Raw genomic sequence first — 15,150 nt, 5'->3', positions numbered from 1 at the left:
GGAGGAAGTTCCCCTCCTCCCTTGGGGCCCCTGAGAAATCAAGAGGTGAAAGGGTGAAATCTTCTACATTTTCACATCTTCTCTAAACTAGTGCATGTATACATAAATAATTTGAAGTGGAAGCACTTGTGTCTCCATGCAGTGAAAACTTCCCCACCAGTGTTAACTATTAACGCCCACCTTTCCTCTTTTTAGTTCAAGGCCTCATAAGTAAACAATTTAGAGTATACTTTATCTTAGCTAAAAAAGATCCTCCTCCTATTTAACATATTTATAGCTCTTACTTTCTGTATCCTTAAACCCAAACCACACTGAGATTGAATCACTTCCACTGATTCACTGATTTCTGAGCTAGGAAAATTTGTTTGCAATTTTAACCACAACCTCTACCCTACTTTAAATAGACTGCACTGCTTTCTCTGGGAAAAATACAATTACTAGAAACATGAGAAACACAAAAACTAACTTTTAAGGGAAATTATTCACTAACAGGGCTCCTTTGCTGTGGAAGATTTTACTCAGGAGAAAAACTGTATAGCAGAATTCTAGAATAAGCTACTGTCTGTAGCATTTACTCTGGGTATAAAGAAAATGACGTCATTCCAGGATTTGGGATCTGAAACAACTGTTCCATACAAAACTGGCTACAATGACCAGTTCATGCTGCATTGATGGGAAAGGCTCCCAGCTCAGATCTAGGAATGTACAGCCATAGATGGCTCAAAGCATGTTCCATGAGCTCAAAATCTGGTCTACGTTCTCTAAAATATTATTTAAATAAAGGCACAAGAGTAACTATATTCCTACAGGGAAAAAATGAGGTAAAAATATGGGATTTTGTATATTAGAATATTTCTTCAAAGGTAGCTACCAGCGAGTTTCATCATTACACTCGGATTTGAGATTACATTGCTCCTGGAAGTCTGCAGCATTGATACAGATGCTATTTTGAGGAGAAGAAGAAGGAGGGTCACAGCAGCAGAGAAACCCTATGACCTCCTAGAGTTGACAGGGTCCACTGAGCCACTAGCAGGGGCACTATATCCCAATGACAGTCCTCTGTGTGCCCAGATTCAGTGACATGAGTGTCACTTCCAGCGGTACCACAAGGGGCTCAAGAGACAAACAGTTCCAAACTGGTGCCCTGTCACCACATCAAGACCACGCTGGCTGTGTCAGTCACAGGATGGGGGCCCTGAGCACTGTGACTCTCTTTCCCATCCCTGTGACTGTCTTCTCCATCCCTGCTGCCCACTGGTGAAGTTTCACAGACCTCATGGTGAGGCACCAGGAGAAGCAACTAACCACCTAGTCCAAGAATCTGACCAGAGAAAATACTGAAACTACTGTCTTGAAGAAAAAAAAAAGCGTAAATGAAATCCTTTGAATCTGTTAACCAACAACAGAGAATGAAATGTATCTGTAAAACTCCTCATATTAATCCAGTTCACTTAAGTCAGTGACATGAACCTCAATCAAAGCATTCTCCAGGACTAGAGAAAATGGCATCCTACAGTGGAGATGGTGCATTTTAAACTTGAGGCAATTTGCCAAATCCAAAGTTGCCCTGTGGAACCAAAGGAAAGAAAACAAAATTTTCAAATTCCCTCAAGACCACAAAATATTCTTCAGTAAGCAATTTAACACATGTGCTGAAACATTATCAGCAGGAATACAAATGTTTTGATTGGTACTGTCATTATCAAGAAAGCAAAAGCAAATAATTTTCTGAAGAAACAAACATTGATGCTCCCTTTGCTAACCCCCACTTCAAGTTTCAAGTGCAAAATTTCAACCTGAAGGCCAACAGATGTTAGTACAGGCTTTGTGACAATGAATGTCCTTGAGGCTTCTGCAGAAGAGAAAACAGACACAGAAAGGTAAAGACTGGCAGAAAAGTTTACAACCCTGGAAAGAGACATTTTCTTTGGGAAGGTAGATAGCTGGAAAGTTCTAGTGCTGAGGTAGGGAACTCGGAGGGGGAACCTCGATCGATTCTGGGCAGTTGTGCTCCTTGCAGAAAGTGCCAGAGACTGCTATGCCTTGATGAAGTAATGCCAAAATTAGCACACGGACAAAAAGGAACGATCAATTTTAAAACAATTTGTGGGACCTGAACTTAGTGCTGCCCCAATATTAAAGCAACCTCTGCCTTTACAGAGGTTTCAGACTGTATTTAAGGCGTCAGCCCAACCCAAATGGTCAACTCCTCTTCTCTCACTGTACTCCTCTCTAGTGGTCTTGCTAAAGAGGGAAATCACAGGCTCATGACGTGTTGGCTCTGGGAAAGGCCCTATGAGCTGCCTAGACTTACCACCTCATTTTAAACAAGAGACTATCTCAGAAATGGGTGACATGCCCAAAATCACAGAACTAATGTGAAATACAAGAAGCACTCCTGGCACCAAACTGCTAACCTCATGCTCTCTTCTTCAATTCTAAAGCATGAAATCATTCTGAGCACAGGGTCTGCCTACAATATTCACAGCCTGGATAACTAAGAATCAGAAGAGAAGTATGTGGCCTTTTACCTCCTACATCATCTTCAGTTCAGCCGCGTGGCTCAAACTTCTGCTTCCGTGTGAGAAACAAGGCCCTCCAAACAGGACTAGAGTAGGTGCAGCCATCAGTCACCTACCTCATGGAACAGGACCATACCCTCCCACTGTCCCTGGGTTCACCCCAGAAAAGGTAAAACCGGGGCTTCACAACGAGCGTTTCCTATGGGTCAACTCAGAATGGGGAAAGGTATCTGGTGGGTGCTGCTTTTCCATGAGAGAACAGTGAAAAACCTCAAGCAGCATGGGCAGTCCGCACGAGACCACAGAACAGAAAATGCTTTTCCCACTCCACCACCAAGCAAATGAGAGGTGCAACTGCTAACTTTCTTGTATACTCTACTGCTCTAATTCCAGTCTCATTGTTTTTCAATTTGTTCTGCATATAAGACCCTAACTGGTCACAGAGAGCTAATGGAAAAAGCCAGAATCGGATGATTTTTTTTTTTTTTTGAGTAATGGATTTGGGGAGTTGGAATATGCCATGTGAATTATTTAAACACTTCAGATGAGTATATGAAAGCTTCAGAGAGAAAGAGATCAAAAATTCAGGACAGATAGAACTAGAGTCACGAGCCAAAGTCATTTGACCCCCAGCAGAATGCTATGACTAGTGTCACCATCAGCAGACTCTAAGCCACTGCACCTATCTACCTATGACGGCGAGTCTAAGATCCTCAGCATCACACTGGCCTCACACATCCTCCTGGGATCCTCAGCATCACACAGGCCCAAGACATTCCAAGGCCACAACAGCATAACAACTTAAAATCTTTATCCATCAGGCACTAAGGATGTTCAGCAAGATAGTCTAAAGCCAAAGAAATGATAAGGGACACATAAGCACATTTAAAAATTCAAAGGTGGGAATCCATGATGACTGAGCTATTCTACACAACAGACAGGAAAGGTATAGAGGAGCAGGGAGCAGCACACATGCCATCAAGAGAGCAGTGAAAAGAACCACATGACAGCACTAAGATAGCTACTGGCCATGTAATACACAGGATCCAAAAGGAGAAAGTCCAAGTCCTGCCACTTCCTTTACCACTCCTGCTCTGAAAGTCAAGAAGGCGATATATCCAATTCAATCCAGAACCAAGTGGATGAACAGTTACATCAGACAGCCTCCAGGTATGTTTTCAAAAAATTGAGTGCAACCCAAGATAAAAAGTACTCCTACACCATCCAAGGGCAGGTGGATTTCATATTGAACATATACCAGATGGGGATCCCCACCCCTGGTTAGCAACCCAGCTCTGACAAATGGATCTCTAGCCTCTCTAAGTTTGCCACATGGCTATGTGGCCCTGATACCTCCCAAGAAGACCTGGGTGCCACAGGAGAAGACTGCCGACTAGGGAGATGGCCAGCTCCCACCGAGGCGCCGAGCCAAGCACAGAACTGAGAAGCAGCAGGTAACAGTGTTGGTGCTTCAAACTCCAGAGACTGCAGCTCAAATGAAAGTGCTGCCTGTGTTCCCAGGGTAGATGTTTCTGGAAAGGGGGTGTGGGTGTGGTGGTAGCTGCCTGGGTTTTTTTTTTAATTCAACCTAAATTTCCCAAGAAAATATTTTCTTGCTACAAATAATTCAAGGGAGGAGGAGGAGGAGGAGGAGGAGGAGGAGGAGGAGGAGGAGGAGGAACTTTCAAAGGACTAGATGGTAAAATTTCATATTGCTAACTGAGGAGCCCTTAGAATGGCCAATAAACTCACCCTGGGTTTGGGAAGAATGCACAAAGGTGGGACCCCACAGAGAAGGTGGGGAAACAGCCTAGGCAGTTTACTGTTCAATAAAAAGGTGGCAATTGCATTCTTTGGCTGTGTTTCAGGTGGATATTCTGTGGTTCCCTCATTTTCAAGCTTTAGAAAATGCTCAGCTATGCAATTTCCACAACAAAGTCAAATCATGAGTGAAGTCAAAGTCACAGCAGAGGATGGACACAACAGCTTCCCAAGGTCAAGGTGCCAGAAAACACAAGGCCAAACCCGCCTTGTATCAACTCAATCCTTAGGTATATATTAACTGTCTAAGCCCATTGGCCATACCTCCACCTCCAAATCTGAAGCAGCACTTACACACCTATCAATTAAGTGAATAATCATCTACTGGTTATGAAACGCATGCAAGGTAAAATGGTTGAACTTGGTGTCAAATCCTGATCAACAGAATCACCACAGACACTGCAACTGAAAGGAACAACAACAGAGACAATTCCTACAAATGATGGTCATACACTCAGGCTGCTCAGGCAACCACAAATCCATGTTCCTCTTAGGACCTCTGCCTTTTGAAGCCATGACTCCTGGAGTTCTTTAGATGAATTAAGGACGTTTTTCCATGGGTCTCTAACACCTAGTCTGGCTGATAAGGGCTGAGGGACTCCTTAACATGCACAAGTTCCAGAGGCCAGTGACTTATCTCTCCTCACCAGGGCCATTCCTGAGCCTCCAGGATAGCATACCATAAAGGTCACTTTTAACTGTCCTCATGCTTATCTTTTAGTAGTGAAATACTGAAGAAGTACAAGAGTTTCCCTATTATTCTCTTCCCTAAAAATGCAGTCTTGCTATGGGTAAGCCAGTGTCCACACATGATGAATGTGCTCCTCTGCTCAACAACTTGTAGATGAAGAGCTCCAGGAAAAACCAGGATGGAAGCATGGTTCTGAGAACCAGAACACAGCAACGAACATATCAGGCATGACTGACAGAAGACACTTCCCCTACCCGCAGGGATTACCGCCTCAAGCTGGAAGACCCTTCAGTCTTCCTTTCTCCTCAGCAAGCATCTCCACTCCAGCCACCAGCTGCACGGCACCCACTACACCTTCAGGTACTCTCAGCTTCATGAAAGCTCACAACAGGTGAAACCAGAGGCCCTGATCAAAGACCATCATCCCTGGGCAACCTCAAGGAGGACTGATGTCAAGGTCTGGGGATCACCAAGGTGGTCTGATTCTCACCTTGAACACCCTGGTCTCACTTAAAAATTTCCCATTACATTTAGGTCTCAGAAGCCAACATGGCATCTCAGTTTGATGTGTAGTCTCATTGATTCTCCTGCTTTTTTTTAAAGAAAAATTTCCTAAGAAATTTAAAAGAGGAAGAAGAAATTGCCCTATGAGATGAAGGCTTTAAGAAGGTTAAGGAAAGAGAAAAGATAAGATAGTCGTCATCTCCTTTCCACACACAGAAGTCTTTTAGTCCAACACCTAGGAATTAAGGGGTGAAGAGAAAAAGTGACGTCCCAATCTCATAATCAGTAGCAAAATTGGTCCAACCTATGCTCTTGGAGATTCCCCCTACTGAAAACCAGGGCCTCGACAAAGAACCAGCTGAATAAACAAGAGTGGCTTATTTGAGATCATTCTGGAAACAGAAACAACACTGCCCTCCTCCCTGTTACTAGGCATATCAGCAGCATCCAATAATGGATGAGGCAAAGGCTGGGATGTAGCTCAGGGGTAAAGCATTGGCCTTATATATGTAAAGCCCTGGGTTCAATTCCCAGTGCCCAGAGGAGGCAGGGGTGGGAGGGTGGAGATGAATCAAAAGACTGACACAAAGAATGAGACAAAGTCTAAGAACACCACTGGACAGCTGTCCCCCTTCTCCAAAGCATAAACAGTTCAGTACACCTAAACCAGATCCAAGGACAAGCCACTGTGTCCTTTGAATAATCCAAGAAGATAAACCCGTGAAGATAGTCCAGTCTAGCACTTCCACATGCATTACTTTATTTCACTCACAAGATATCCACTTTGCAAGAAAGAAAACTGAGGACCAAAGAAACTTGGCCAAGGTCACACAGCTGGTAAAGAAAGAGCAAGTCTGGAAACTGAGCCCATATCTTCCAAGTCCATATTCAGTGTACCTTCTAGCTGATCCCCACCCTGTGCTGTGGATGACAAGAAGCCAAATACAACAGCAGACCAAAAGGCTGACTACACCACACCCTCGGGCTGCTGAAAGATACTAACAGCCCTGCTGGAACTCATCACAGACTGTCTCCCCAGAACTTCAAGACAGAGGATTTTCAGGGCTCAGCCCAGCCCTCTACTTAGAGCTCCAACCCCTGGTCACCCTGCAGGAACTCTGGGTGGATCATATGACCCACACAGCCTGGCTAGGGCAGGATGTGTCAGATACATTAGGCTCTGGGTGACACAGCCCAGCTGTGAGGCGGCTCCCAGACATTCCAGACCCTGCAGGACTGAGGGAGGAAGCAAGCTGTACAGAGAGCTGGCAGACCCGACAGAACTTTCCATACCACATTTGTACTTTCACACCACACGACAGTTTCAAATCAAGTTCCAAAGAAGAACTGGACAGACTATGCCTTGCAAGGATACACTAGGAAATGCCAACAGAGGCTCCCTTGGGGAGCGGGATCGAAGGGACCTCAATGTGAGGTACCTCAGGCACCGCATTCCTTTCATAATAGTTTTGGAAACTGAACTGAAACTAAAATTTAAAGCTATGAGGATTACTGGAAAGTTATGAAGGTGAAAAGAGAAACAGTGTAAATTACTAGCACATGAAAATTATTTTAAACCAAAATTTCAGAAACAGTGATGAGGCATGAGACCTGTATAAGGCATAACAGGGTGTATTTATTTCCATACACTATTTGTATGGGACCTTCCCTTGACCATAACAGGAAAAATGGAGCTGTTTTTGGAGGAGCCAGAATGTGTGTAGTACTGACTCTGTGCCAGATATTTTTACATATTACTATTACCTCAATAACTATGGAAATGATACTATTATCCATAGTAGCTGACCAGGAAATAAAAGCTAAACTATGACACAGCTGCACAGCTACCAACTCTTGGAGCAAAGAGAAAGGGCAAAGCCACAGCACTGGAAGAGCAACCACCTCCGCGTGCAAAGGGCAACCTGCACCCAGGGAAGGGACACCAAAACAGCGGCCAGCTTCTGGCAATCCTATTTTATTCCCTGTGTGGGTCGCACACCACCTCTGAGGCACAGGAGCAGAGTCCTCCATACTCAGGGACGACACTGGCATGCCATCAACAGGCCTGGTGCACACAGCAGTCTTTACCAAGTATTGATGATTTACACTAACAGACCCATTTTCCCCTTCTAGCTCCCCCTGCCACCCAACAGAGCCTTTGTGAGATGGCCGGCATGGGACAGGGAGAGGGGTGCTACCTGAAACAAGGCAGCACAGAGAGTGAGCAAATCCACAGCTCCCATCTCATCACCACACTTCTCTAACCTCTAGGTGCCCCTCATGTGTCCAACATGAGAAAGCACAATTTAAATAGAATGCTGATGTTTACAGGGCTTTTGATTAGTGCAGAACAACTAGTCACTAGTCAACTAGTTAAGCACTGAAGCCATTCCTACTGGACAGGACAGGGATCGGCACTTCAGAGTGGTTCCATAAATTGCTCCAAGACAAATTGTAAAAAGTAGAGGTGACACTTACACTTATTGGTCTAGGACTGCTAAACACTATGCTTGTGCCTCCCATAAAATATGTTTAGTGCCTTTCTCCCCAAGTATTCTACTTGTTCTTTATGATTAAAACTATGCAACAAAATGTTCAAACAGAGGAGGCAAAATTCTTATACCAATGAACTAATGAGACAAATGACATTATAAAATATTGGAAATATGAACTTAAAAATCCATAATCAAGAAATGCCAATGTAACCAACACAAACACACCTATTACAGAAACAGCTAAACACCCTGGAAGGTCAAGCACTGGGGCTCTCGCTGGGTCTTGAGTGTTCATGAATCCTTCAATCCCAAGCATCCCGAGAATGGATGTGGTATCAATGGACTCGGCTTCTGTCCCTTCTTTAACACTGATGATCTCCCTTGTGCTCTCCAACTGTCTGGGTCTCTTGGACATGAAAACAGATCTTCCCAGAGATAAACTGTAGAGATGAAATTCCCTCAGCTCCAGGGAGAAAAACCTCCCTCTGCTCTTCATTAGGCTCCTTTGAATTCTAAGACAAATCACCTTGCCATACTAACAGCATGGCCAACTTGTTCTCGGAAAGGAAATAAGAATGACAACCCCAAGAAGTTGCTAACATGTTCACAGTCCAGGAGCAGCACAACTCCATCCAGGGAAAAGCTCACCTTGCATATGTTACAGACCTTGCGATAGATACAGACTCTTCATTTGTCAGCCTTATAGGAAAATAATATATAGGAATAATCATTCTCTTAAGTTTCTCCCCAAGATCTGACCACAGTGTTTTTAATTTGAAATTAATTCTTTTCAAATCTAAGGAATTCTCTATCACTACAGTTATCCACAATCCAGCACTGCCTAGGACCAGACAAAGACAATAAACCAAATTCCAGTTACCTCCGTCAGCAAACAGTCAGCCCATAAATTTGTCAGGAACACGAAGAGCATTCTCCCGTTCCATCTGCTCAGCAGACTTTCATCTTCTGCAAGGGCTCTTTTACTGGACTTCTAAAGCTGCTTCTGTGGCGAGCGCAAACTGCTACACACTGACTCGGCAGTGACATTCTCCCACAATGCCACTGTATCCCTCAGGGGCTGCGGGATAAGAACTTGAAAGAAGTTGAAGGAGGATTTCCCTGCTCCCTGCGGGCCACCCCTCTCAGCAGGCGCTTCCCTCCAACAGACCTGCTTCAAAAGTCCGACCCAGTGAGGTCACACATGACCTCACAAACATCCCGCTTAACTCTTTAAAAGCCAGCCACAAGCTCATAGCCAACAGAAAAAGCAGCTGTCTGAGCCTAACTGGAATGGCTGCTGTTTGAAGAAAGATGTTTGTCCGAAATCATTCAGAGAACAAGTAACCACAGCATCATTTTCCTTTAAGAGCTCTAAGGATTTTGAAGAACTGTTGAAGCCCAGTCTCCAACAGCACACACACACTGGCCCTACAGGAATGACTGCAATAACCCACAAACCAGAACTTACTATGTGATGCAAAGTTTAACCATGTTAAATGCACGACCTAATCTTAGGTGCTTGTGTTTTCTAGTTTCATTTCTGGCTGATAAAAAGACATCTGTTGTCCCGTTGTTCAAATCCTACTTCACACAGCCCGAAGTAGACAGGACACACTCACAGCTGTCAGATACAGACAACAGCTGCCACTGAAGCATCTGAAAGAGCAGGGATAACAGGAGTTGGGTGGTGTGACCCAGACACAGCCGCCAGACCCAACTAATGGAGAGCAGAGTCCACAGCAGTGCCCCAGAGGGGAACAGATTAACTTCAGTTGCCTTCTTTGCCAAGATTTTAATTTGGGCTTCTGGTATTTTTGTTGAGATGTGGGAATTATGGGGATCAGCAGGTAAAAGAACTAAAAGTTACCTTATAACCAGAGCACATAAAATTATAGACAAAATGTAATATGCCCTGGTTCACCAGAAAATGATTATACTTATAACACAAGCAATTTTATTCCTAAATATAGATCTAGTCTTAGGACACTCTTCTATATGTGCACAGGAAGCCACAAAGAACATGGGCACATTACTGCACTGTACGAAGTTTAAAAATACAAGTCACAGCCGGTTGCTGGGGTGCCCACCTGTAATCACAGCAGCTCAGGAGGCTGAGGCAGGAGGACCATGAGTTCAAAGCGAGCCTCAGCAACTTAGTGAGGCCCTAACCAATTTAGTAAGACTGTCTCTAAATAAAATATTAAAAATGGCTGGGGATGTAGCTCAATGGTTAATCACCCCTGGGTTCAGTCCCTGATACCAAAAAAAAAAAAAAAACAACAACAAAAAAACACAAGTCACAGCCAAAATGCTCACAAATAGAAAAATAAAATGTAGTCACACACAGTGAATACTATACAATAATCAAACTGATAAGCAAAAGCTTTTTAAGTTATTAAAAATGATTTTCAAATGTTGAAGTAAAAAGTGTTACAAAGGGAAACAAGAGTTTAGTTCATTAAGTTAGTTCATGAAGTTCAAAAGCACATTAAGTGATACCATGGTTATGGCCACACCCCATGCTGTGGTGATGTATATCAGCACATGGCTACCCTGACGGAGGGAGGGAAGGAGGAACAGGACCAGAGGCATTCACAGGAGTTTGCAATTCATCTGTTTTCTTAAGTGGGCTGGTGAGGTCACAGGTGTCTATTATCATCTGCATTTGCTGGCCTCCCTCAAACATCATGCAGTTTGAAAACATCAGCTGCTTAGTGGCTCTCCTCACCTGCTCTGGCTGCCAGACTAAGAGAATAGGAGTCAAGAGGTCTTTAACTCCCTTAATTCCCAACTCTGAAAGTCCCCAGAGCCAAGCAGCTGCCACCAGTTGTACCACAGTTGGGCTCCCTCCCTCTGGAAAGCCACCCTGTCCTACACACACCCACTCACACCCATGTATGCCCACCTTGTCCTGCAAGGCCCACTTCCAAGAGAGCCACCCTCCAGGAGGGAGCCCTGCCTTGCCCCCCAGGCTCTGTCCTGGAGTCTGTGAGGTATCCCCCTTCCCTTTCGGAGTCACCCAGGCATAGCCAGCAGCCAGCTCATTAAGCTCTTCATTCCACAAAAATGGGTGCCTGGTGTGTATCAACCCCCGTGCTAGAGGTTCTCAAGGCCCAAACGCAAGACTTAAGGAGTCTTAGTTGACAGCCTGATAAGAGGGACAGGCCTATCCCCGACTAAACCTCATACAAAATCCTAAAACAGTTGTTAAATGAACGCCAAGAACCAATAATAAACTTTTATGATTTTGTTTCACAATAATGATTATTCAACGCCTCGATTTTCCCGAAGACCACAGTATGACTCTTGGCAAGAAAATATCACCTTGTTTGTGAGGAGGCGGGGCTGCTAAATAGAGTCATTAGAAAGACAGTAAAAAGCTGTCATTGTGACTCCTCACCTCCAGTCATCCAAGGCTCTTGGAATTTTTATGAGCTACGCACAGCACCCGAGGTCCTCCCTCCACAGCAGACCCGGTGGCTCTGAAGCAGCTAGAAGGACAACATGCCCCTGAGGGGACCTGGCCAACATTCCTGGGCACTCATCAGCACAGGTGGCCTGCTGTCCCTTTTCCCATTGAGGGAAATGGAGGGTGAGAGAATTCGCTCAATCTGAACCCAAGCAGCCTGATGGAAGAACCCTCCACTGAGCTGTCTGTGGTAGTCTCCTCTCCCTTCGCCGGATCAACTAAAAGGCAGAAAGTGTTATCTGGCTCACTGTTCCAGGGTTTCAGTCCGTGGTGGCTTGTCCCTGCCACTTTGGGCCTGTGGTGAGGCAGCACATCATGGTAGGAGACCTGGGTAGAGAGAAGATGCTCACCTCAGGGTGCCAGGGAAGAGACAGGGAGGGAGGGAGGGGCCAGGTCCTGATATCTCCTCTAAGGGCCCGCCCCTATGACCTCACTTCCTCCAAGTAGGCCCCACCTCTTAAAGGTTCCACAACTTCCAATACTCCCCCAGGCTAGAGAGCAGGCCTTCAGCACAGGAGCCTTTTAGAAACGTTTCAGACCCACACCAGCTGGGCACAGTGACCCACACCTGTGATCCCAGTGACTCTGGAGCATGAGGCTGGAGGATCACAAGTTGCAGGCCAGCTTGGGCTTCTTTTTTTCTTTTTTTTTTTTTTTTTTGGTAGTTGTAGATGGACGGCATGTCATGTCTTTATTTATTCATTTTTATGGGGTGTTCAGCGCCTCACACATGCTCCACAAGTGCTCTACCACTGAGTCACAGCCCCAGCCCCCCAACTTGGGCATCTTAACAAGGCCCTAAGCAACTTAGTGTCTCAAAATAAAAAATACAAAGGACTGGGGACAGAGCTTAGTGATAGAGTGCCCCTAGGTTGAATACTCAGTACCAAAAATAAAAAATAACAATACTGTTTCTTAACAAAAAAGTCAATCCACCCCTGTATTTCTAGTAGCCTATGTTACTACAGCAGAGAGGCAAGAAGTCAACTCCAGGCCCACAGCCAGGAATACTTTGCTTTTAAAAATCTCTGTTAGATGGGCTCTCCCTACCACAAGCACAGTTACCTTTAACAGGCCTGCTGACCCAAGACAGCAACTGTGACCTCCTCAGATTTGAATTCTGCCTCTAACCAGGTTCCAGTGAGTGCTTCTCAAACTTTTGGGACTTGTGGAATCCCCTGGGAATTTGTTAAACTGCAAAATCTGAGATGCTGTAGTTTTAACAAGGTCCACGCTGATGTCCATGCTGTTAGTCTGAGATGGACTGATGGATTTACTGGGCTGCAAATCAGAATCACTGCAAAGTCAGGGATGCTGTCAGTGTCCGGGAGTCACTCTAGACCCACAGAGTACAGAATCAGAATTTGAGAGAAACCCCCACATAATTCCAATGTGCTGTTAAGTCTAAGAATCAGTTTTTGTCAGCTTTATTATACAAACATGGTCCATGGACCATAGTTGTAACTTCCCCAACTTCAGTGTATATATATATATATAAATCACCTGCATTATCTTGTTAAAATTTAGTAGTTAGGAGTGGGGTCAGAGATTCTGAATTTCTAACAAGACCGCATGTGAAAGCTATTAAGTAGCAAGATGATGAGTAAAAAAAAGGTCAGAAAATTTCAGTGGTATGGTGCATTTGATTTATAAAGCTTTCCTTTCATAATTTTAGATGCAGAGACTAGCACATGGAGGTTCAGGCACAGGAAGGAACCTGAAACAGCATGTGAAGCATGGGGATTAGGAAGCCACAGCATGTTTTAATATTGGTTTTTATAGAGTTTAATATTAAACTTCAGTAACATCAGTGAGAAAGATTCTAGTCAACTTCCCCAGCACCACCACCACAGCCTGTTGCTGGTGCTGAAGTTGAAGGCCCTGCTGGAAGCCGATTCAACATGGACCCTACCTCTGCTCATAAAACACTTTAAGAAATCAAAAAGAAACACAGGATTAAAGCATTGGAAACATGCCCAATGGAGTTTCAGGCAAATTTGTGATTCTAGGTAAAATACTTTCAGAGAACTATTTACATGGGAAAGACCCATGTCTTTTTCCCTCTCCAAACCAAGGATCAATGTATGACATGCAGGGACACAAACCTGGTGTTAAGTGACCTCTGCTAAGAACAATGTTGTCACTTCTCTAAAAGTTAAAAATTGCCCGGATGTATGAATAAGAAGGCTGCTGTATCTATCATCCCAACCCATTAAAACACTAACCACCATTCCGGTTTTTACTTAAGGTCATGGTTTTCCTTGTAATAATTTATGTTCCCAATGTCTGTTATCATTTGAGGTCAGCTTTGATAAAAGATCACCAGGGTAGCCAGCTCCTTACTAATCTTCACGCCAATATCCATGAGCACCCGTGGAAATATGGTTGGTTGTTTAATGTTTAAACCACAGAATCAGAACATCTCTGAGAGTGAAACTAGTTCAAATCCAGGACCACTTCCTAAGTCATCACAAATTTATACAAGAGGCACCCAACAAATGGACAGTCCATGGCCACCGGAGCTAGGGCCCTACGAAGGGCCCAGAAAGAACAAGCAACACAACAAAGAGCACCGCGCTTCCCCACGGGGGTCCCTGACATCGGCCCACAGTGGAGAAGGGAGGCAAGCACAGAAGAGAAACTGGCTTTTCAGGGCATACCGTCTACAACACAGCGTGAAGAGCCACAAGGGCCCAGGTGCTCTTCTGTGCTGGATGTGGGCACCTCTCAAGCCCACCCTCAGCTCACTCCCTGCAGTGAGTGCTTCCTCAATCCCACAGCTGCAAGCATCACCTGGGAGAGGGGTGACTTCAAAGTCTCTAGTGACCTTCGATTCCACATTCCCAACACCCTCCATGAAAGACTCTCACACTCCTCAAATCAACCTACTTAAGGCTGACCTCCAAGGTGTTCTACAAACCCTGTTTCTTTCCCAGACTCCTGCCAACTGCCTCTTGATTCAGTAAGCCAACCTGCTTGAAATTGCACCCGTGGTTTGAGTCAGCCCCCCACGTCCTACACGTAAAACATTAGCCAAATCCTTGTGTCTTAATTTTTTTTTCCCCTTTACCAGGCTTTTTCTTTCCTAATTCCTTATTATTCCATAAAGTATGACCTAGACCACTACAAAGACTGTGATAAACTGAAGGTGAATGAATATCCCCTGACTAGAACTTAGCAAATCCTTCCAACAAAATCATAAGAATTGTAAATTGGTTGGAAAGGTTATTTCCACTTTACCGATAAGGATCAGAGTTTCAAGAATGAAACAACCTACCCAAGATCAAGCTGCCAGTAATCCACATGTTCATTCCACCTACCACAGTGCATTGCACTCTATAAAAAGGAAGTGATGTTTCAGGAAATCCAGAAATAAGTGTCTCAGAAGGGTTAGGGCTGGGAAGGCTGGGTGCCGAGGCGGGTGGCAGTGGGGGTGCTCGGGGAGTGGCATGATGGCTCCTCCTCAGGTGCTACTGCTAGTCATTTCATCATCATCTACTATGTGCCAGATATTATTAGTCGGCTTGACTTTCTTTCCTGTGATCCACCTCACTTGCCCCTCCCTCCTCTATGTAGGTATTATTAATTTGCTTTTGCACTTGGAATACAGATTTTATGTATTTACTCACAATTGCACATCCAGTAAGT

General features: G+C 44.6%; 1 protein-coding gene across 6 annotated transcripts in view; it reads right to left on the bottom strand.

Moving 5' to 3' along the window:
• Nucleotides 1–15,150, bottom strand: part of Psd3 (pleckstrin and Sec7 domain containing 3) — a 550,748-nt gene that overhangs the window by 261,242 nt on the left and 274,356 nt on the right. Inside the window, exon 1 of one of the 6 annotated variants that reach the window (XM_078030946.1) lies at nt 8,914–9,181. The exons of the other annotated variants lie outside the window; for them this stretch is intronic. The gene's annotated coding sequence lies outside the window, so the exon portion shown is untranslated. Of the gene's footprint in view, nt 1–8,913; nt 9,182–15,150 lie in introns of those variants that run through there. 6 annotated transcript variants of the gene reach the window in all.

Source organism: Ictidomys tridecemlineatus, chromosome 14, assembly GCF_052094955.1.
Source record: "Ictidomys tridecemlineatus isolate mIctTri1 chromosome 14, mIctTri1.hap1, whole genome shotgun sequence".
In the NCBI taxonomy this organism is placed as follows: Eukaryota; Metazoa; Chordata; class Mammalia; order Rodentia; family Sciuridae; genus Ictidomys; species Ictidomys tridecemlineatus.
Note: the sequence above shows the minus strand (reverse complement) of the source record. Positions and strands in the feature narration are given on the sequence as shown.